The 22,000-nt window shown below is 41.9% G+C and overlaps 1 protein-coding gene across 1 annotated transcript in view; it reads left to right on the top strand.

The window, feature by feature from the left end:
• LOC141141343 (fucolectin-like) overlaps window positions 1–22,000 on the top strand; it is a 163,234-nt gene that overhangs the window by 28,334 nt on the left and 112,900 nt on the right. Inside the window, exon 2 of the mRNA XM_073629011.1 lies at window positions 16,688–16,819. The gene's annotated coding sequence lies outside the window, so the exon portion shown is untranslated. The remainder of the gene's footprint in view (window positions 1–16,687; window positions 16,820–22,000) is intronic.

The following is a 22,000-nucleotide window of genomic DNA, read 5'->3' as shown; positions in this document are numbered from 1 at the left end:
GTTTGGTGGGGAGCCTCCCAGTGTAATTTTGGGGGTGGGGGGAGGTTTCCTGCAGTATCATAAGAAAGACAAAGTGGAAAGCTCACAGATGCATAGAAAGGCAAAATTTTTGGTCTTTTTTTATTTGTTGCGTAAAAAATAAAAACCGCAGAGGTGATCAAATACCACCAAAATAAAGCTCTATTTGTGGGAACAAAATGATAAAAAATGTGTTTGGGTACAGTGTTGTACGACTGCGCAATTGTCATTCAAATTGCAACAGCGCTGAGAGCTGAAAATTGGCCTGGGCGGGAAGGTGTCTAAGTGCCTGGTATTGAAGTGGTTAAGCACATTGAACAGCGGGCAAGCAGTGAGGGCTTAGACAGATACAGTCACTTAAGCAGGAAATAAAAGCTTTATGGCATGAAACAGACAAGCTTAATAGCTCCACATGTCTCACTGCTACTGCCTACATGAAGGAATTCCCACACTCTGGCTTCTCTGATGTATTGTGGCTCCACTCTCACCACTGCAGTGAGCCTCTTTTGAAGCATAGCTTCTGTTGTTGATATCGGACAGCCACTTTGTTGCTGTGCCGAAGCCGTCTCCCACTTAGGGTAGCGTCCTGAAACATTTCCTGTGAGTGCATCCAATGCCTCAGGCTGTGGGGGTGTGATGGAGTAATGCCACAATGTGATGATGTTAACGCATTTTGCAGTAATTACATGACAGCTTCTTCAAGGTCCTGTCATGCACACGTGACCTCATCAGATGCCAGATGAAGTCACGTGAGGCGTGACGCAACATGTAGGATGGCTGCGTGGTGACCTCATTTCCGGGTGTGGGCGGAAGTGAGCCATCTTGCAGTCATAGTCATAAGTCATAAGAAGGCGAGGTCACTGGGGACATCACCAGGTGACCCCACTCCTTTGGGCGCCAAATATATTCTGTCATATTTGAACAATGATTTATAAAAGGGGCTGGGTTACTGCATTACCCAGCCTTTTTTTAGCTCAACAGTGGGAGAAATCAGAATGTCATTAGACGCCATCATGCAATGACAGCAGTCGGGTGTTGGCAGGTTTTTTTCTTGCAAGTCAGTGGCCATCGCTCACTGGTTGTTGGATGATGGATGTACCTTTTTTTATCTAATAAAAGACTTTTTGAGTTTGCGTTATGTTTATTTTTTTTACATTGGACTTTTTTTGGTGAATCAGTAGTGGTATTACACAGGGGTGGGGGGTGGATGTGGAACAATTATAACCCTACATAGGTACCATCCCAGAAAGATACAAAAATCTATAACAAAGGTAGGGAAAAGTGGGACTTTGCATGTACCCCTGTAGGGTTTAAATGAAGGTATATACCACATAGTAAATACCGTATTTATCGGCATATAACACGCACAGGCGTATAACACGCACATTCATTTTAAGAGGGAAGTTTCAGGTAAAAAACTTAAATATTAAATAAGGAACTTTGAAGCAAAATATGGGTCAGTGCCCATCTGCAGCCTCACCATTGCCATCAATGCAGCCTGATCAATGCCCATCTGCAGCCTCACAAGTGCCATCAATGCAACCTCATCAGTCCACATCAATGCAGCCTCACCATTGCCATCAATGCAGCAGCCTCACCATTGCCATCAATGCAGCCTGATCAATGCCCATCTGCAGCCCAGAGGGGACAGGGAGGGGGGCGGGACGAGCCTTGACAGATTACATACAGTGAGAATCTCCTATGATAGACAGAACAGTGGTCCAATGGAGGCCCAGGAGATGGGAGTTCCTATTACAGAGGCCGCCAAGTAAATAGGAGATTCTCACTTTATGTAATCTGACGGTGCTCGTCCTGCCCCCCCTTCCTGTCCCCTCCGAGGCAGCTAAAACTGAAGTATTGGCGTATAACACGCACGCACTATTTGCACCCAATTTTCATGGTGAAAAAGTGAGTGTTATACGCCAATAAATACAGTAATAGTTAAACTTTATTTTCCATATCTCAATGGTCAAATAAGAAAATTTTAAAATTATAACAGATTAAAATCACAGTTACTGTTTTTTGGTCCAGGAGGTGCTGATTCTGACAGAGAGTCAAAACAGATGGTCTACGCGATTCACAGGGAACCCCGCTTTGTCAGGGCCTTAAAGTAGCAAGAATTTGTAACAAGTGTTATAATAACCTATGAATGAGATGTTGACAAGGTTATAGGTAAATATTAATAAATAAAAATATATACAGTGTAGTGCTATAAGTAAAAAAAAAAAACAATACGTAGTGAACAGTGATGTCTTATGAAATAATGGTGAATAAACACATGAAAGTCAAAAATTCACTAAAGAGGGCTTTTAAGAAGAAATTCAAGGATATGTCCATCCCATGCTTAATAGCAAATCCTCAATTAGACACGGGTAACACAAACATTGTGCAAATAACTGTGCAGTTGTGAAGAAAACTCTATAAGAGGGAAGAGATGAATACACTTACCAGATATGGTGGACTCACTAACCATTTGGTGATGAGTCAGTCAGGCTTATGTGGACCAAATGCCACAGGGTTAAGGTTGGCTGGAGAGCAGTCACTCTTTAAGGGATGGTTCCACTCCTTGTCCGTGATGGTCAGGCCGGCAACCTTAGTTTCCTTATGGATCCTCAAGGAAGTAAAGGACTTCCACCTCACGGGGGACCATCTGGAGGTTGAGGTTGCACACAGACAGACCCAATCGGACTGGAATGAGAGCAAAAGAGCAAAGCTTGCTCCCCACATTGCTTTTTATCCATTTTTACCTATTTTTGTGATCACTCATTTGTACTCATTGATTTGATGTACTGTTGTTTAAATTAATGCCTTCTGGGTTTTTTTGACCTACACTATAAGGAGTCCTTCCATTCTCTTTTGCTCTCATTCCGTTCTGATTGAGTCTGTCTGTGTGTAACCACAACCTCCAGACAGCCCCCCCATGTGGTAGAAGTCCTTTACTCCATTGAGGATCCATAAGGAAACTAAGGTTGCCGGCCTGACCATTACATAGGAGGAGTGGAACCATCCCTTAAAGAGTGACAGCTCTCCAGCCAACGTTAACCCTGTGGCATTTGGTCCACATATGCCTGACTGACTCATCACCAAATGGTTAATGAGTCCACCATATCTGGTAAGAGTATCCATCTTATTCCTCTTATTGAGTTTTCTTCACAACTGCACAGTTATTTGCACAATGTTTGCGTTACCCGTGTCTAATTGAGGATTTGCTATTAACCCCCCTGGTGGTATTCCCGAGTCTGGCTCGGGGTGGATTTTCAATACCAAAAGCGGTATCCTCGAGCCAGACCAGATCGCATTGCAGGATCCATGTAGAGGTTGCTCACCTTGTCCCCTGTATCCTGCAATGTCTCCCCGCTATGATCTGTGAGCCGCTGTGTCTCGCTCGATTCACAGTGTCAAGCTTCGTTCCCTGTGAGCGTTGCGATGCACGGGGATGGAGTTTGGCGCCAAATTCAAAAAGTAAAAAACACAGTATAGATACAGTATACTGTATCAAATAATTACACATCCCCTTTGTCCCTAGTGGTCTGTCCAGTGTCCTGCATGCAGTTTTATATTATAAAAACTGTTCTTTTTGTCTGGAAACTGGAGATTGTCCATAGCAACCAAAACCGTCCCTTTACATCAAAAATGGTTTTAGACCAGCTAGAAAGCAGCGATAATAAATTAGAATCACTTGCAGAATTGAGCGATAGTGATTTGTGGGGAAATCCGTCATCAAACACTAAAAGTAACAAAAGCGACAATTATGCAACTGAGCAAATTTCAGTGTTTTTTATTTGATTAAATTATTGAATAATTTGTATTATTATATTATTATTTGTTATAATTATTTATAGTTATTTATTATATTATCATTTTTTATTTCATTTTTCAAACTTTATCATACCCGGGATGTCTACTAGACTCTTGTTTGGACAGATTTAAGTGAGTTATTCCTAAGAATTACAGGCCTACAATATAATACGCCAAATTTCTGTGCAAAATAATTGTACCGCTTTCAGCATCAAAAATCTGAAATAATCATACCGCCAGGGAGGTTAAGCATGGGATGAACATATCCTTGAATATCTTCTTAAAAGCCCTCTTCAGTGAATTTTGAACTTTTTATGTGTTTATTAGGGATGAGCTGAACACCCCCCGGTTCGGTTCGCACCAGAACCTGCGAACGGACCGAAAATTTGCACGAACTTTAGAACCAGTTTGACGTCTATGGGACTTGAACGTTCAAAATCAAAAGTGCTCATTTTAAAGGCTAATTTGCATGGTATTGTCCTAAAAAGGGTTTGGGGAACCGGGTCCTGCCCCAGGGGACATGTATCGATGAAAAAAAAAACTTTTAAAAACGGCCATTTTTTCGGGAGCAGTGATTTTAATGATGCTTAAAGTAAAAAAAAAAAAAAAAAGTGAAATATTCCTTTAAATATCGTACCTGGGGGGGTGTCTATAGTATGCCTGTAAAGTGGCGCATGTTTCCCGTGCTTAGAACAGTCCCTGCACAAAATGTCATTTTTAAAGGAAAAAAAGTTATTTAAAACTGCTTGCGGCTTTAATGTAATATCGGGTCCTGGCAATATGGATGAAAATCAGTGAGACAAACGGCATGGGTACCCCCAAGTCCATTACCAGGCCCTTTGGGTCTTGTATGGATATTAAGGGGAACCCCGCACCCAAATTAAAAAAGGCCCTCAGGCCCTATATACTCTGAACAGCAGTATACAGGCGGTGCAAACAAGACAGGGACTGTAGGTTTGTTGTTTAATAGAATCTGTTTGTAATTTTGAACTGGTACATTTTTAACTCCAGCCAAAAAATCTATTTTAAGCTTTTTGGAAAACCTAGGGAAGGGTTATCACCCCTGTGACATTTGTTTTGCTGTCTGTGCTCCTCTTCAGAAGATTTCACCTCACTTTTTGTCCCAATGACAAATGTTTTTTGAAAATTTGGGGTTTTTTTGTGAAACAAGGATTGGTGATAAAGCATCAGTGGAAAGGAGAAAAGTGTTTCCCATATTAACTCTTACAGGAGAGAATTTCCCTTCCTAGGGGTAGATTTCATCTAACTTCCTGTTGTCTCCTTCCCTTTGCAAGTAGGAGCCGTTTGTAAGTTGGATGTTTGAAAGCAGGGGCCTGCCCTATATACTCAGCAGAAATTTGGGCCTTAGGTTTTGTTGTGGCGACAACACTGTAAGCCCTCACAGGGCCCTGCTGTGAAATATTAGATCAAGAATTGTAATTACATGCCCCTGTTGAAGAGGGGCAGAAAAATTGGGCCTTTGGTGGTGGTGGTGGTGCTGGTGCCACAACACTGTAAGTCCTCACAGATACTCTTGGTGGGCGCAGAAACGGGCCCTGCTGTGAAATATTAGATTGAGAATTCTAATTACATGTCCCTGTTGAACAGGGGCTGAAAACTTCGGTCTTAGGCACTGGTGCCAAAACACTGGAACCCCTCACAGGATACTCTAGTTGGAGCGCAGGAACTAGCCCTGCTGCAAAGAATTGCATCAAAAATTGTAATTACATGCCCTTGTTAAACGGGGGCTGAAATATTGGGCCTTAGGCACTGGTGCCACAACACTGCAACCCCTCACAGATACTCTAGTTGGAGTGTAGGAACTAGCCCTGCTGCAAAGAATTGCATGAAAAATTGTAATTACATGCCCCTGTTAAACACGGGCTGAAAAATTGGGCCTTAGGCACTGGTGGCGGGACTGGCGGTGCCCAGAACCAAAAATGTTCTTACAAGCTATCATCATGATCATTGAGGAAGAGGATAATTACTCAGTATAACAGGATAGTCACTCAGCATCAGCATAGGCAGTCTTTGAGGGGATCTGACATTTCAAAAAAATGTATTCGGTTACATCAGCATCAGGTGCTTGGTAGCTGGTGGTGATCCAAGACTGATTCATTTTTATGAAGGTCAGTCGATCGTACGAGTCGGTGGACAGGCGCACCCTGTAATCGGTTACAAAGCCTCCAGCAGCACTGAATGTGCGTTCCGAAAGAACGCTGGATGCAGGACAGGCCAGTAGCTCAATTGCATACTGTGCAAGCTCTGGCCAGTGATCCATCCTCAAGACCCAGTAACCTAGAGGATTTTCGATGGGAAAGGTGTCCAAGTCAGATCTTGCCCCTAGGTATTTCTGCACCATGTAAAACAGACGCTGGCGATGGTTGCTGGAACCGATCATACCTTGGGGCTGCGGACTAAAAAATTGTCTGAACGCATCGATCAGACGGCCACCTTCTCCACCGCTCCTTCTTTGACTGACCGAAGCCTCAGCAACACGTTGTCCAGGAGTTTGTAACCTCCCAGTCTCTGGGAATGTGTTGCACAGACCTTTCTGCAAGGCCTCCCAAAGATAATTCATCCTCTGCTCCCTCTGCGACGGCAAGCTAAGGTCCACAACCTTACCCTTGTAACGTGGATCAAGGAGGGTTGCCAGCCAGTATTGTTCCTTCTCCTTGATACCACGAATACGAGGATCCTTCCGCAGGCTTTGCAGGATCAGGGAGGCCATGCAGCGTAGGTTTGCTGAGGCATTCGGTCCAGAGTTCTCTGGGTCACTAAGGACGACATGATCCGCAGCCACCTCCTCCCAGCCACGTACAAGTCCATGTGTTTCTTGGGACTGTAAATGATCCCTTAAAGACTGCTGCTGATGCTGAGTGCCAGGCTCCACCTCCATACTGACACAATCCTCCTCCTCGTCCTCTTCCTGTGTGATCGGCAGGCACGCAGGAACACTGTCTGGATAAAGGGGGCCTTGAGAGCTAAGGAAGTCCTCCTCTTCCTGCCTCTGTTCTGCCTCAAGTGCCCTGTCCATTATTCCATGCAGCGTGTGCTCCAACAGGTGGACAAGGGGGACAGTGTCACTGATGCATGCACTGTCACTGCTCACCATCCTCGTGGCCTCCTCAAATGGTGACAGGACAGTGCATGCATCCCTGATCATGGTCCACTGGGGTGGGGAAAAAAACCCAACTCCCCTGACCCTGTCCTGGTGCCATAGTCGCGCAGGTACTCATTGATGGCCCTCTGCTGCGTGTGCAGCCGCTGCAGCATGGCCAACGTTGAGTTTCACCTGGTGGGCATGTCACAGATTAAATGTGAATGGTAATGGTGTTTGCGCTGTGAGGGGGGGAGGGGGGAGAGTGTAGATCAAAAATACTGGTGAACTAAAGAATCATACACAATGGTAGTAGATAATACATATGATAAAGACCAAATAAAACAGTGATAAGTGCAATACAATTGAATGAACCAAACCCCAGTGAATGGATGTAAAAAGAAAATGGTGGCAGTCCAAAGGCTGGTTAATAAGTGTATGATGTATACATCAACATGGGCTAAAAGTCCCGAACAAGCAATATATAGAAAAAGAAAAAAAACACTTCTACCACCAAAGGGACGTGTGTGAGATGCAATCTTCAGTGATATCAACTCCATGTCTGCAAGCAGCTCACCTCACAGCTGTAAGGTGTACAGCATAAACGCAGACCACAGGTGAAGATGGTTTGGTAGGATCGATTAAATGATGTCTCATATGTTGTTTGAAGGCTCACATAGATGGATATGAAGGATCATGCGAGAGAAAACATAAGGGTATATATAGCGTGATACCGCATAAGCTATAATGGGACAGGGACAGATCGAGCAGTGCACACTCACTTGGAGGAAAAGAGCCTAGGCATCAATCCAACGAACGCCGAGTTCGTATGTCCCCAGTGTGGCAACCTCGGTCAATGTTGAAAAAAGGAGGGGTGTGGAGGCGCCAACTGTGGTAGCTTGTTTATGCAAAAATAAAAGTTAGTGTAACAATTACACTTACTGGTTCGCAGGGTGGAGGTGTTTCTTTGAGATGGAAAGTGTCCTGGGATGTGCTGTTATCTTGTTTCCATTTTGGATTTCATTCCTTCAGGCGTCTGGGTGTGGAGTCTGTACACAGGCTGAACCGCTGCATCCAGTGCATGGAAAGCTCCACACTGACCACTCTGGAGCGCGGAAGAGGAAATGACGTCACTTATGCACGGCAAACGTCCAGGCTGGTGTTGGGGATAATGTAGGGATAGTACAGGCTATGCGCTCAGGGCTCACAGCTCCTTTTACTGGCCTTTTTGCTCCCTGGAGGAGAGCAGCTTGAATATATAGTGGAGGCAATTAGGTTAATTAGGTTAATTAGGTTAAAGTGTATGGGCTGGAGGTCTGTGGCTGTGGAACCACAACAGCCAGCAGACCCACAATCTTCCAAAAATCACAAAAAAGTTGAAAGTAAAGTATAAAGCATTAAAAATATCATGAATTGGGGGTAAGTTTAATAAATACAGTATAAGGATAATAATAGTAAGTGGAATTGGAGTTAAAACATTTATTTAGAAGATGAAAAAAATGTGGAAAAAAAATGAAATAAAAATAAATATAAACTAAAAAATAAAAAATAAAATGAAAAATAAAAATAAAAAATGGGAAAAACAATAAAAAATAGAAATACAATAAATAAATAAAAATAAGTATAAAAATAAAAATAAATGTAAAATTTAAATAAAAAAAAATAATGAGATTAAAAAGCACTGGGATACACATTATGAGGATGAGCTCAGTGGGGACATGAGGAAAGGGGGGGGTGGGGAGGAAAAGGGGGTGAAGTTGTTATAAAGAACGGTGGAGTTGCTATCTGAGTCCATGAGGGGACAGCGGTCCCTCAGGTGACTGGATGATACGACAGCAAAGGACCATGGGGGTATTTTTATGTTGTAAGAAACTTCTACATGGTTTGTATAGTGATGGGCTTGAGACATATGTTGCAAATAGTAGCGGTGCGATCTGATGCACTTGTCTCAAAAAAGGCCCACACCAAAGAACTTTTGGAATAACTCGCAGAGACAGCAGTGCCCTGCACATGCGGAGCTTTGTGGTGTGATGCAGTCAGTGTGCTGCCCTTAGGCTGGCCCCTGGAGGCATCCTGCCTCGTTGGTGATGTGCCTCCTCCTCCTCTCTCCTATCAGGCACCTACGTGGAGTCAGTGACCTCATCATCCCCTCCCTCCTCATCACTGGAGCAAACCTGGCAGTATGCTGCAGCAGGGGGAGCATGACTGCCAGATTGCTGTCCTTCTTGTGCACCCCCTCTGTCCGTGCTCACGTTACTGCCTTCATCTAGCTCAGTATCATCATCAGAGCCTTCTAAACGCTGGGCATCCTCCTGGAGCATATACCCAACACTGTGGTCAAACAGTTCGAGGGACTCCTCAGGATATAGTTACATAGTTACATAGTAGGTGAGGTTGAAAAAAGACACAAGTCCATCAAATCCAACCTATGTGTGTGATTATGTGTCAGTATTTCATTACATATCCCTGTATGTTGCGGTCATTCAGGTGATTATATAATAGTTTCTTGAAGCTATCAATGCTCCCCGCTGAGACCACCGCCTGTGGAAGGGAATTCCACATCCTTGCCGCTCTTACAGTAAAGAACCCTCTACGTAGTTTAAGGTTAAACCTCTTTTCTTCTAATTGTAATGAGTGGCCACGAGTCTTATTAAACTCTCTTCTGCGAAAAAGTTTTATCCCTATTGTGGGGTCACCAGTACAGTATTTGTAAATTGAAATCATATCCCCTCTCAAGCGTCTCTTCTCCAGAGAGAATAAGTTCAGAGCTCGCAACCTTTCCTCATAACTAAGAACCTCCAGACCCTTTATTAGCTTTGTTGCCCTTCTTTGTACTCGCTCCATTTCCAGTACATCCCTCCTGAGGACTGGTGCCCAGAACTGGACAGCATACTCCAGGTGCGGCCAGACCAGAGTCTTGTAGAGCGGGAGAATTATCGTTTTATCTCTGGAGTTGATCCCCCTTTTAATGCATGCCAATATTCTGTTTGCTTTATTAGCAGCAGCTTGGCATTGCATGCCATTGCTGAACCTATCATCTACTAGGACCCCCAGGTCCTTTTCCATCCTAGATTCCCCCAGAGGTTCTCCCCCCAGTGTATAGATTGCATTCATATTTTTGCCACCCAAATGCATTATTTTACATTTTTCTACATTGAACCTCATTTGCCATGTAGTCGCCCACCCCATTAATTTGTTCAGGTCTTTTTGCAAGATTTCCACATCCTGCGGAGAAGTTATTGCCCTGCTTAGCTTAGTATCGTCTGCAAATACAGAGATTGAACTGTTTATCCCATCCTCCAGATCGTTTATGAACAAATTAAATAGGATTGGTCCCAGCACAGAACCCTGGGGAACCCCACTACCCACCCCTGATCATTCCGAGTACTCCCCATTTATCACCACCCTCTGAACACGCCCTTGTAGCCAGTTTTCAATCCATGTACTCACCCTATGGTCCATGCCAACGCACCTTATTTTGTACAGTAAACGTTTATGGGGAACTGTGTCAAATGCTTTTGCAAAATCCAGATACACCACGTCTATGGGCCTTCCTTTATCTAGATGGCAACTCACCTCCTCCTGATTACTGCTAATGATATCATTCTTATTACTAAAATCTTGTATATAGTCCCTTATCATCCCCTCCAAGAGTTTACATACTATTGATGTTAGACTAACTGGTCTGTAATTCCCAGGGATGTTTTTTGGGCCCTTTTTAAATATTGGTGCTACATTGGCTTTTCTCCAATCAGCTGGTACCATTCCAGTCAATTAGGAACAACGGTCTGGCAATCACCTGACTGAGTTCCCTAAGTACCCTCGGATGCAAGCCATCTGGTCCCGGTGATTTATTAATGTTAAGTTTCTCAAGTCTAATTTTAATTCCGTCCTCTGTTAACCATGTAGGTGCTTCCTGTGTTGTTTCATGAGGATAAACACTGCAGTTTTGGTTACTGAAGCCCACCGATTCACTCGTGAATACTGTGGAGAAGAATAAATTCAATACCTTTGCCATCTCCCCATCCTTTGTAACCAGATGTCCTTCCTCATTCTTTATGGGGCCAATATGGTCTGTCCTCCCTTTTTTACTGTTTACATACTTAAAGAATTTCTTGGGATTTTTTTTGCTCTCCTCCGCTATGTGTCTTTCATGTTCTATCTTAGCCGTCCTAATTGCACCCTTACATTTCTTATTGCAATCTTTATAAAGTCTGAATGCTGAGGATGATCCCTCAACCTTGTATTTTTTGAAGGCCTTCTCCTTTGCTTTTATATGCATTTTTACATTGGAGTTAAGCCATCCAGGATTTTTGTTCGCTCTTTTAAATGTATTACCCAATGGGATACATTGGCTAATGCCCTTATTTAATATGCTCTTAAAGCAAACCCATCTCTCCCAATTTATGCCTTTTAGCAAGGTTTGTAGTTTAGGGAAGTTGGCTCTTTTGAAATTCAGTGTCTTTGTGTTCCCTTCATGTTTCCTATTTGTGTGATTTATACTGAAACTAATTGACCTGTGATCGCTGTTACCTAAATTGCCCCGTATTTCCACATCTGTGATCAGGTCTGTATTGTTGGTAATCAGTAGATCCAGTAATGTTTTATTTCTAGTTGGTGCGTCTACCATCTGACCCATAAAATTGTCCTGCAAGACATTAAGGAACTGGCGAGCCTTAAATGAATGCGCGGTTCCCTCCGCCCAGTCTATGTCTGGATAATTAAAATCCCCCATTATGATAACACTTCCCATCCTTGCTGCTAATCCAATTTGTGATAGGAGATCCGTCTCCACTTCCTCCCTCAGGTTAGGGGGCCTATAGCATACTCCCAGTATTATTTTCCCCTTAGCTTCATCCCTTTGGAGCTTTGCCCATAAGGATTCCACCTCCTCCCTAGCTCCCTCAGTGATGTCATCTCTCACATTCACTTGTACATTATTCTTGATATATAGGCATACCCCTCCCCCTTTTTTACCCTCTCTATCCTTGCGGTATAGGGTATACATGGTGGGGCTAGGGAAGGAGTCACTGATGCCATTGAGCCGAGGTAAGAGGCCACGTTGGCAGCTGCTTTGCCAGACAAAGTACCCTGAACATGGGTGAGAGAGGATTAGGAGGATGAGGATGGCTTGGTCATCCACTCGACCAAGTCTTCCACATGTTGCGGCTCAACACGGCCAGCTGCTGAAAAAAAGGCCAAGCGTGTCCCATGTTGATGAGGATGCACAATCTCCACGACCAGTACTGTTGCCTCTAGACACAGAGCCTGCTTGCCCTCTTTTATTGGCTTGTGACTGTCTGCCTCTCCTTGTTGGCCTTCCAGACATACTAATGGCCTGCAGTGAGATGTAGCTGCATAAGCTGGGATATATATATATATATATATATATATATATATATATATATATACAGTTGGTGCGGCTCAGCCTTCTCCCGCTTCCCTCGGGAGTCCTCGGGAATAAAAGAGAAAGTTTGTCTGGGCTGTCGGGACGGAGGATGGTGTAGGGGGCCGGTGGTGGACCAGGGCAGTGTGAGCACTGCAGGATCCTTTGCTCTCTCCCTCCCTGGCAGCCATTCCCAGACTACACCATCAAGCCTGGGTTACACAACGGAAAGGAACCGAAGTAGTACAGGCAATCTTAGAGAAGAGGAAGAGGGAAGAGGGGAGAGAAGAGTGAAAGGAGAAAATAAAGGAGAAGAATAAATAGAGCAAATAAATCCAGAAAATCAACAGGGAGATCACTCAAGCAGAGTTAAGGAGAAGCAAGAACTACACATTGGAAAAAAAGGGGGAATACCCACCCCCACCCCCTCAAGATAAGTAACTTACTGCTATATTACTGCTATATATATGAGAAAAGCTGTACTTATGTTAGACGTTATGTTTGAGAGTCTATAAGAATTAGCCACTGTGAATAGAAGTTTCTGGCGCCCTCTCTTTGCTGAATATAGCTCCTGGAACACTTGTTCTTACCATTAGATTATAAGCCATTTCTATTTAACTGACAAAATGGGATTAACATCTGACTGTACAAATATTCTTTGGCAAGAGAAGTAACAAGTAACAACTACTGATATTTAATATCCGAACACTGTTGCGAAAGGTGAGAAGGTACACAAAGTCTGTCAAAAACGACACAAAGAAGTAAAATAACAATTGTTACTTGTGAAATTGTACTGTAGAAAATTGGACGTTCATTTGCTATTGCCTGTCTTCCTGTTTTTTATTTTCTACTATATTTTACAACAAGATAATAACAACAAGATAATAAACGGACTTCTTTAGGAAGTAAAACCGGCAAGAAAACAGCTTGGGGTTAAGGTTTCAGTGGCGAGGTCCCCCCCCCCCTTTTTTTTCCCTTCTGTTTCTCTTATGAGGGGCAAAAGCGGGATGGGAGGGGGGGTGGTGACAAAATCTCCACGCACTAGCATGAGCCCCACACCCGGCCCAATGCATAGATATGTAACCCAGGGAGTAGAAGAGGAAGGGGCAGCTCTGGTAGTGGAAAAACAACAAAGCTCTAAAGGAAGATTAGTGGAGAATAAGGAAAAGAAAGATAAGAAGACTAAGATAATAACAAGCATGGAAAGCAGTATAACCCCGGATAGTAGAACAGAGCAAGAAACTGAACCCCGAGAAACCCCTTAAAGCAACAGAGGAACAAAAAACGGCCCAACTCCCAACAATGACAGACATGGAGAGGATGTTTGCAGCGTTGGATACCTCATTAAAATCAGAATTGACAAAACTCCATAAAGACATGGGACATAAGCTTGCTCGAGTGGAGGAAGTGGAAAAAAATCAGACATACATTCAAGAAGAATTAAAGAGTTAAAAGGGGAAATAAAGATTTTAAAGCAAGAACAACAGGAACAGGCATATAGACTTGAGGACAAGGAAAATAAGGAAAAAAGGAAGAACCTAAGAATCCGGGGTCTTCCAGAATTGTCCCAAACAGAAAATTTAACAGAGGTAATCGGGCAAGTTCTTAATCTAATAAATACCAACGAAACAGCAAACGAGTTTAAAATCGAGGAAGCCTACAGAACAAGAAGGCCAATGGGTCTCTCTAATGAGACACCAAGGGACATTGTGATTCGTTTCTGTACTTTAGAAGTAAAGAACCAAGTCTGGAAAAACTTAAAAGGGAAATCACCAATAAAAATCGAGGGAAAGGAAATTCTGATTTTCCAGGATCTCAAGATATGCTAAGAAGAAGGAGGATGTTGAAACCACTATTAAAAATATTGCAAGAAAATGGGCTCCAGTATAATTGGGGTTTCCCTGCGTGCCTATTGGTCAAGAAAATGGAAGAACCACAAAATTGAGATTCCCGGAAGAAATACAAGATTTCTGTAAGACCCTGGGAATTCCCCCACCCAAAAACTTGGAAGATCCAGCTAAAAAGTCAGATAGGCAGGCAGGGGATGAAGCACACCGGATGCCCACTCTCGCCTCTTCTGTACGTACTGTCGTTGGAACCTTTTTTGGCGACCTTACGCAACGACCGCGGGATAGAGGGGTTTCGAGTAGGGGGAAAAGAACATAAAGTTGCGGCCTACGCCGACGACATCCTCGTGTATGTGACCAAGCCTAGAGAGACCCTGTTAAATATCCTGATAGAAGTAGAAAAATATGGCAAACTCTCAAATTTCAAAATAAACCCTATAAAAACAGAAATACTGAACCTTGGAGTAAGAAAAAAGACATCTTGGCCCTCCAAGAAGAATTCCTAATTCACGTGGGTAAAGGGTGAGCTACCCTATCTTGGGATCAAACTGATGTCATGTCTTGAAAAAATTTATTCTGCAAACTACATTCCATTACTAAACGAGATCAAGGCAGAAGTCCGGAAGACAAATATACAATCAATAACCTGGATTGGAAGAGTTAATACGCTCAAAATGGTAATTCTACCCAAAATCCTCTATAAATTTCAAATGTTGCCAATAGGGGTCCCACTGAGTTTTTTTAAAACTATACAAAAAATATTGACAAAATTTATTTGGCGAAATAAAAAACCAAGATTAAAATTTGCACTGATTTCTAGGAAAAGACAGCACGGGGGGGTTAGCAGCACCGGATATTTTTAGGTATTACAAAGCAGTAAATTTATCACGTATGTTTGAGTGGACAAAGGAAAATAGAGAAAAAAAATAGATAGAGATAGAGAACACTTTAAGTAAAACCACGTTGCACAAGAATATTTGGATATCAAGCAAGTACAGAACATTAGATTTAAATACACACGAATTGACAAAAAACGCTTTCAGAATTTGGGATACATTACACCAGAAACAAAAGTGGGTACATAATTCACCACTAATAGCAATCACTGGTACAAATTTTTTTTCACCGGGTGAAGATATATTTCAAAGATTTAAAATAAAGAATATCATCAGGAAAGGGAAAATGGAGTCTGCACAAGAATTAGAGCATAAACTCGGCGGAAAACTACGTGAACGGGAATATATTCAATTAAAGCACTTAGTCACTACATCACCGTATAAGTTTAGAGATGGAGAAGAATTAAATTATTTGGAAAAACTCTGTGCGACACCAATGCCAGTTAAGGGAGGCATTTCAAAAGTTTACAAGTTCCTATCGGATCTGGAGGGCCAAAAAAGACCAATCTTCATAGAAAAATGGGAAAAAGAATTAGAAATAAATTTGGAAGAGCAACAAATGGAGAAAATGATTGCAGGAGGATATAATCAAGCTTGGGATGTCAAGACCATTGAGATGAATTATCAAGTTCCTAGTTAGGTGGTACATGACTCCGGAGAGGCTCCATAGAATTAACCAGGAAAGATCACCACTATGTTGGAGAAATTGCGGAAAAAAAGCCACAATGATACACATATTGTGGGACTGTCCAAAAATCTAAGTATTTTGGCAAGTCACACTGCATAATTGCACTGAAAATCGGGTCAAATAATATCCTTATTTGTGTAAACCTACCCTACTGTAAGAGATTATTTCATGAAAATAGATAACGGGGTTATTAATTAGTGAATATATGTATGGATGATTTTTCTAAAATAAGGATATTGTTTAGTTTAACTTTAGGCCTGACATTTCACACTATATGGCTACTTTTTGTTTTTGGAACACTATGTTGGAGCTTTAAAGGAGAACACTTGAGAAGATAGAAGACACCACACATTTGCTTTGGAATATGAGCTTTATTTGACCCTTACTCATGTTGGATAATATAGCCTGGTGAGAGTCTAAAATTACTGCAACAGAAGCTTGCTCTGTTATAGAATATAGAAGTGTTGGTCCTGTTTGCATGTTATTATTTGCCTGGGGGCATATTTCTCCAGCAGCTGAGGGAGTTTCTTTAATTCAGTTGACTTTTTGGACATCTAATCAGTGAGGACTAACTATAATTGACTTTTGGCCAATACCCTAATTTATGCATACCTACTTTGTATCACGTATCCTTTTGGCATTGATCATTATTCTCCTGGTCTATAAACTCTACTGCTTTCTTTAGAAAAGTAACACACCTCGTTTTAATTTTTTTGAAAACTATTATCTCATCTATAAATCACTTTCTTGAGAAAAGTTACACACCTAGTTTTGATACAAATTTGTGGTAAAAAATATGATCTCTTTTACTATTATTTGCATTTGAGGAGAACATCCAAACACAAAATGTAATAAATATTATTGCCCAAGTACCATGGTAAATATAAGTTTATTGTTACACACCCAGTAAAATTATTGATTTATTAATTTATATGAACTGTTCTGGAAAAACAGGATGTACCTTCACCGTCCATCTGCTCTTGAAGATAAACATCAGAAATCCATATAAATAGCAGATAACTCCAAGCAACATTCAGCAAGAAGGAAAAAGGAGCATTGTGCTACTGCTGTTCCGTTACTCTTCAGGTATGTGGCTTTATTATTGAAGGCATAGATTAGTGATGGTTCACTATTTAATGGTGGCTGTATCAGGTGTAGCTTCTGCAACTTGCTGTAAAGAGTACCTGTATTTAAACATTAAGGTTAGGTACTAAACCTAAATTTGGCGGGGGAGGGGGTTTGAAAGAAGGTTTGGTAAAATAAATGTATTTTTTTTTAAATCTTCTTATTGTATTTTCGAACAAACAAACAAAGAAAACAAAAGAAAAGCAAACTAAAAAAACAAAAATTTCAAAAAATCATCATACATAAACATCAACCATTGAGTGCAATTATCTGCATGGTTAACATGTTGCCAGACAGTTTATGACTCTAAGTATGCTTACTTGGTGTGCTGCTAGTTAACTAGGATTACTGATGTCTCATTATATTTCCGGAGTCAGCTATTGCCTGTTCACCCATACTTTCTTCTGTTTACATATTTTGGCATATATGAGTATATGTTGATATGTACAACTTATTCGGTATCCTCTTCTCTTGGCCTTCAAGCCGTAGTGGGTTCAGCTAGCCATGCATGCCAAATTTTATCATATTTCAGGGGGCATCCTCTATTTATATATGTATCTTTGTATAGTGGAAGGCTCTCATTTATGAGACGTTTCCATTGAGTCAAAGAAGGCACCGTGGGTTTTTTCCAATGCATAGCAATGTTCTTTCGGGCATAAAAGGGCAGTAACCCAATCAACGTTCTTTTCGCAACAGTTGGCACTATTGTCTCCTAAGAGACACACCTCCATCTTCATTGGTATCATGACAGAGGCAATCAGATTGATCATATCTATCACCTCAGTCCAATATCGCTGAATCTTAGGACAGGCTCAGAAAATATGTGTAAAGTCTCCCGGGGAGGTGTTGCACCTCCAGCATTCAGTGGAGTGTTCGGGTTTCATTCTATGAAGTCTATATAGCGTGAAGTATGCTCTAGGCACTATTTTAAATTGCACAAGTCTGTCTCTTAGTGAAACCAGGGAGCTAAAGGGGAAATCCCACACATCATCCCAGTCATCGTTGTCCAGTGTTGGAATGTCTCTTTGCCAGCAGGACCAGAGTTTATCCATGGGTGGGAGAGACACAAATATCAGATGTTCATAAATATGGGAGGTTGGTTTTTTGTTTTTAATGGGAGGTTGTTTTTTTCTGGAGCGAAGTGTCTTTTCCAACCCTGACTGGACCACTATGCAGGAGACTCATGGGAATTGTGTGGTGAAGGCATGAGATAATGGCAGGTAGCGAAATACATAATAATTTGGTAGATTATGTGCCTGTGAGAGTTGGAATAAAGGGATTAATGTGTTATCTGTAAAATAAGTTTGATACCATATTTGGTCCATGCATAAGGATTTAGCATTTTGTAGAAGTGAGGGATATTAGGATTCAGCCAAATTGGAGCATTAGGTGAGATTTCATTATGTCTATATTTTTCTACTGCCAGCCCTGCCCTCCATGCATGCAAAGTGGTATGCATGGAGGGCAGGGCCTTCTTTAATATTGATTGGACCCTGGGCAAACATTTTTTTGGGCTCCCCCAAAGCCCCACACTCTGAGACATACAATAAATAGCAGCTAGACTCAAAATCAGTTCACTGCAGCATATTAGGCAGCTATTGGTTTCCAGAGGTTACAGCACACATTACCGCTCAGTGTTGAGTCCATGGAAAATTTTATATTTTGACACAAGTTGCGGGAAAGTGACAAATATTTTTTTTTTTTTTTTTGCACAAAGTTGTCACTAAATGATATATTGCTCACACAGGCCATGGGCATATATGGAATTTCACCCCAAAATACATTTAGCTGCTTCTCCTGAGTATGGAGATACCACATGTGTGGGACTTTTTAGGAGCCTAGCCGCGTACGGGGCCCCGAAAACCAATCACTGCCTTCAGGATTTCTAAGGGCGTAAATTTTTGATTTTACTCCTCACTACCTATCACAGTTTTGAAGGCCATAAAATGCCCAGATGGCATAACCCCCCCCCCCCCCCAAATGACCCCATTTTGGAAAGTAGACACCCCAAGCTATTTGCTTTGAGGCATGTTGAGTCCATGGAAAATTTTATATTTTGACACAAGTTGCGGGAAAGTGACAAATATTTTTTTTTTTTTGCACAAAGTTGTCACTAAATGATATATTGCTCACACAGGCCATGGGCATATATGGAATTTCACCCCAAAATACATTTAGCTGCTTCTCCTGAGTATGGATATACCACATGTGTGGGACTTTTTAGGAGCCTAGCAGGATTTCTAAGGGTGTAAATTTTTGATTTCACTCTTCACTGCCTATCACAGTTTCGGAGGCCATGGAATGCCCAGGTGGCACAAACCCCCCCAAATGACCCCATTTTGGAAAGTAGACACCCCAAGCTATTTGCTGAGAGGCATGGTGAGTATTTTGCAGCTCTCATTTGTTTTTGAAAATGAAGAAAGACAAGAAAATTTTTTTTTTTCTTTTTTCAATTTTCAAAACTTTGTGACAAAAAGTGAGGTCTGCAAAATACTCACTATACCTCTCAGCAAATAGCTTGGGGTGTCTACTTTCCAAAATGGGGTCATTTGGTTTTTTTTTTGCCAACTGGGCATTTCATGGCCTCCGAAACTGTGATAGGCGGTGAAGAGTGAAATCAAAAATTTACGCCCTTAGAAAGCCTGAAGGCGGTGCTTGGTTTTCGGGGTCCCGTGCGCGGCTAGGCTCCCAAAAAGTCCCACACATGTGGTATCCCCATACTCAGGAGAAGCAACAGAATGTATTTTGGGGTGTAATTTTTTACATATTCCCATGGCATGTTTGAGCGATATATCATTTAGTGACAACTTTGTGCAAAAAAAAAAAAAAATTTGTCTCTTTCCCGCAACTTGTGTCACAATATAAAATATTCCATGGACTCGACATGCCTCTCAGCAAATAGCTTGGGGTGTCTACTTTTCAAAATGGGGTCATTTGGGGGGGTTTTGAACTGTGCTGGCATTTTATGCACAACATTTAGAAGCTTATGTCACACATCACCCACTCTTCTAACCACTTGAAGACAAAGCCCTTTCTGACACTTTTTGATTACATGAAAAAAATATTTTTTTTTGCAAGAAAATTACTTTGAACCTCCAAACATTATATATTTTTTTAAAGCAAATGCCCTACAGAAATGGTGGGTGTTTCACTTTTTTTTTCACACAGTATTTGCGCAGCGATTTTTCAAACGCATTTTTTGTGGAAAAAACACACTTTTTAAAATTTTAATGCACTAAAACACACTATATTGCCCAAATGTTTGATGAAATAAAAAAGATGATCTTAGGCCGAGTACATGGATACCAAACATGACATGCTTTAAAATTGTGCACAAACGTGCAGTGGCAACAAAATTGATACATTTTTAAAAGCCTTTAAAAGCCTTTAAAGGTTACCACTTTAGATTTACAGAGGAGGTCTACTGCTAAAATTACTGCCCTCGATCTGACCTTCGTGGTTATACCTCACATGCATGGTGCAATTTCTGTTTACATTTGACGCCAGACCGACGCTTGCGTTCGCCTTAGCGCAAGAGCAGGGGGGACAGGGGTGCTTTTTTTTTTCTTTATTATTTTTTTGCTTTTTTATCTTATTTTTAAACTGTTCCTTTCATTTTTTTTTATTTCATTTTTATTGTTATCTCAGGGAAGGTAAATATCCCCTATGATAGCAATAGGTAGTGACAGGTGCTCTTTTTTGAAAAAATTGGGGTCTATTAGACCCTAGATTTCTCCTCTGCCCTCAAAGCATCTGACCACACCAAGATCGGTGTGATAAAATGCTTCGCCAATTTCCCAATGGCGCTGTTTACATCCGGCAAAATCTAAGTCATAAAATGCTCGTAGCTTCCGGTTTCTTAGGCCATAGAGATGTTTGGAGCCACTCTGGTCTCTGATCAGCTCTATGGTCAGATGGCTGAATCACCGGCTGCATTCTCAGGTTCCCTGTTGAGACAGGAGAGCCAGAGAAAAACACGGAAGACAGTGGGGGGGCATTCCCTCCCACTGCTTGTAAAAGCAGTCTAGAGGCTAATTAGCTGCTAGGATTGCTTTTACATGAAAGCCGACCGCTGGCTGAAAAGAATGATACCAAGATGATACCTAAACCTGCAGGCATCATTCTGGTATAACCACTCAAAGTCGTGAATGGCGTACCTGAAGACAAAAAAATGATTAACAATAAAGCACAGTAAACTGTAAAGTATAAAAAATTGCATACCTGAAAAGCAAACATGGTTAAAACATAATAACAATAAAACATTGCAGAATAGAATACAGTAAAAAAGAGCAGAACAATAGAGAGAATAGAGAGAGAGAGAACAATAAAACGACAACTATTTTTTTTTATTTTATATTTTTGTTTGTGTTCTTTTTTTTTTTTTTTTACACTTTTTTTTGTAACTGTAATTTTTATAACGGTAACCGGTTCCAGGTTCGAGTCTCTCAAAATGCGATGGCATCTTGGGAGACCCTGTGAAAGTATGCCTAGTCTGTGGAATGCTGTACCCTACGCTAATACTCAACTAGTGTATGGTAGCGTTCAAAACATTCACCAATGCAAAGACCAGGATTATCAGGACAGGAGGGACAATAATAGCGGGTGTCACGCCTATATCCGCGCTTGCTGCAGACACATCTTTTTTGGGGGGGGTTTGTTGGGTAGGGGTACTCGGGAGGACATAAAGAAAATGCCTCTCATGCAGCCGACTGCATTTGGTTGGGGATGTGAATGGGAGAAGTACGGGTGCTGCAGAAGCGGTGGGTTTCCAATTATTAGGATTGGCGAATGCAGCAGGAAGGGCATTATGGGCACGACGGGCCTGTGTTTGTCTTTTTGGTGGCAGTGGGACACTACTTGTGCTTGCCACCTCACCAGCTTGAAATGCACTTATGGGACTCGCCATGTCACCAAGTATTACTGCAGTGCTGGTTTGACTACGACCGGGGTGTACTAGGCCGCTGGTGCTTGCCAGTTCACCAAAACGCTACCAAAAAAACTGTTAGCGATTGCAGGGATCAGGCCTGACTCTGCGAACACTGCAGTTATGCGTTTAGTGTTTTGTAAGTGTCAGTGATCGATCGATACTGCACTTGGGTGGGCTGGGCTGGGCCGGGCGGAGGGGCAAAACGCAGGTGCTAG

This window comes from Aquarana catesbeiana, linkage group LG04, assembly GCF_042186555.1.
Source record: "Aquarana catesbeiana isolate 2022-GZ linkage group LG04, ASM4218655v1, whole genome shotgun sequence".
NCBI lineage: Eukaryota > Metazoa > Chordata > Amphibia > Anura > Ranidae > Aquarana > Aquarana catesbeiana.
Note: the sequence above shows the minus strand (reverse complement) of the source record. Positions and strands in the feature narration are given on the sequence as shown.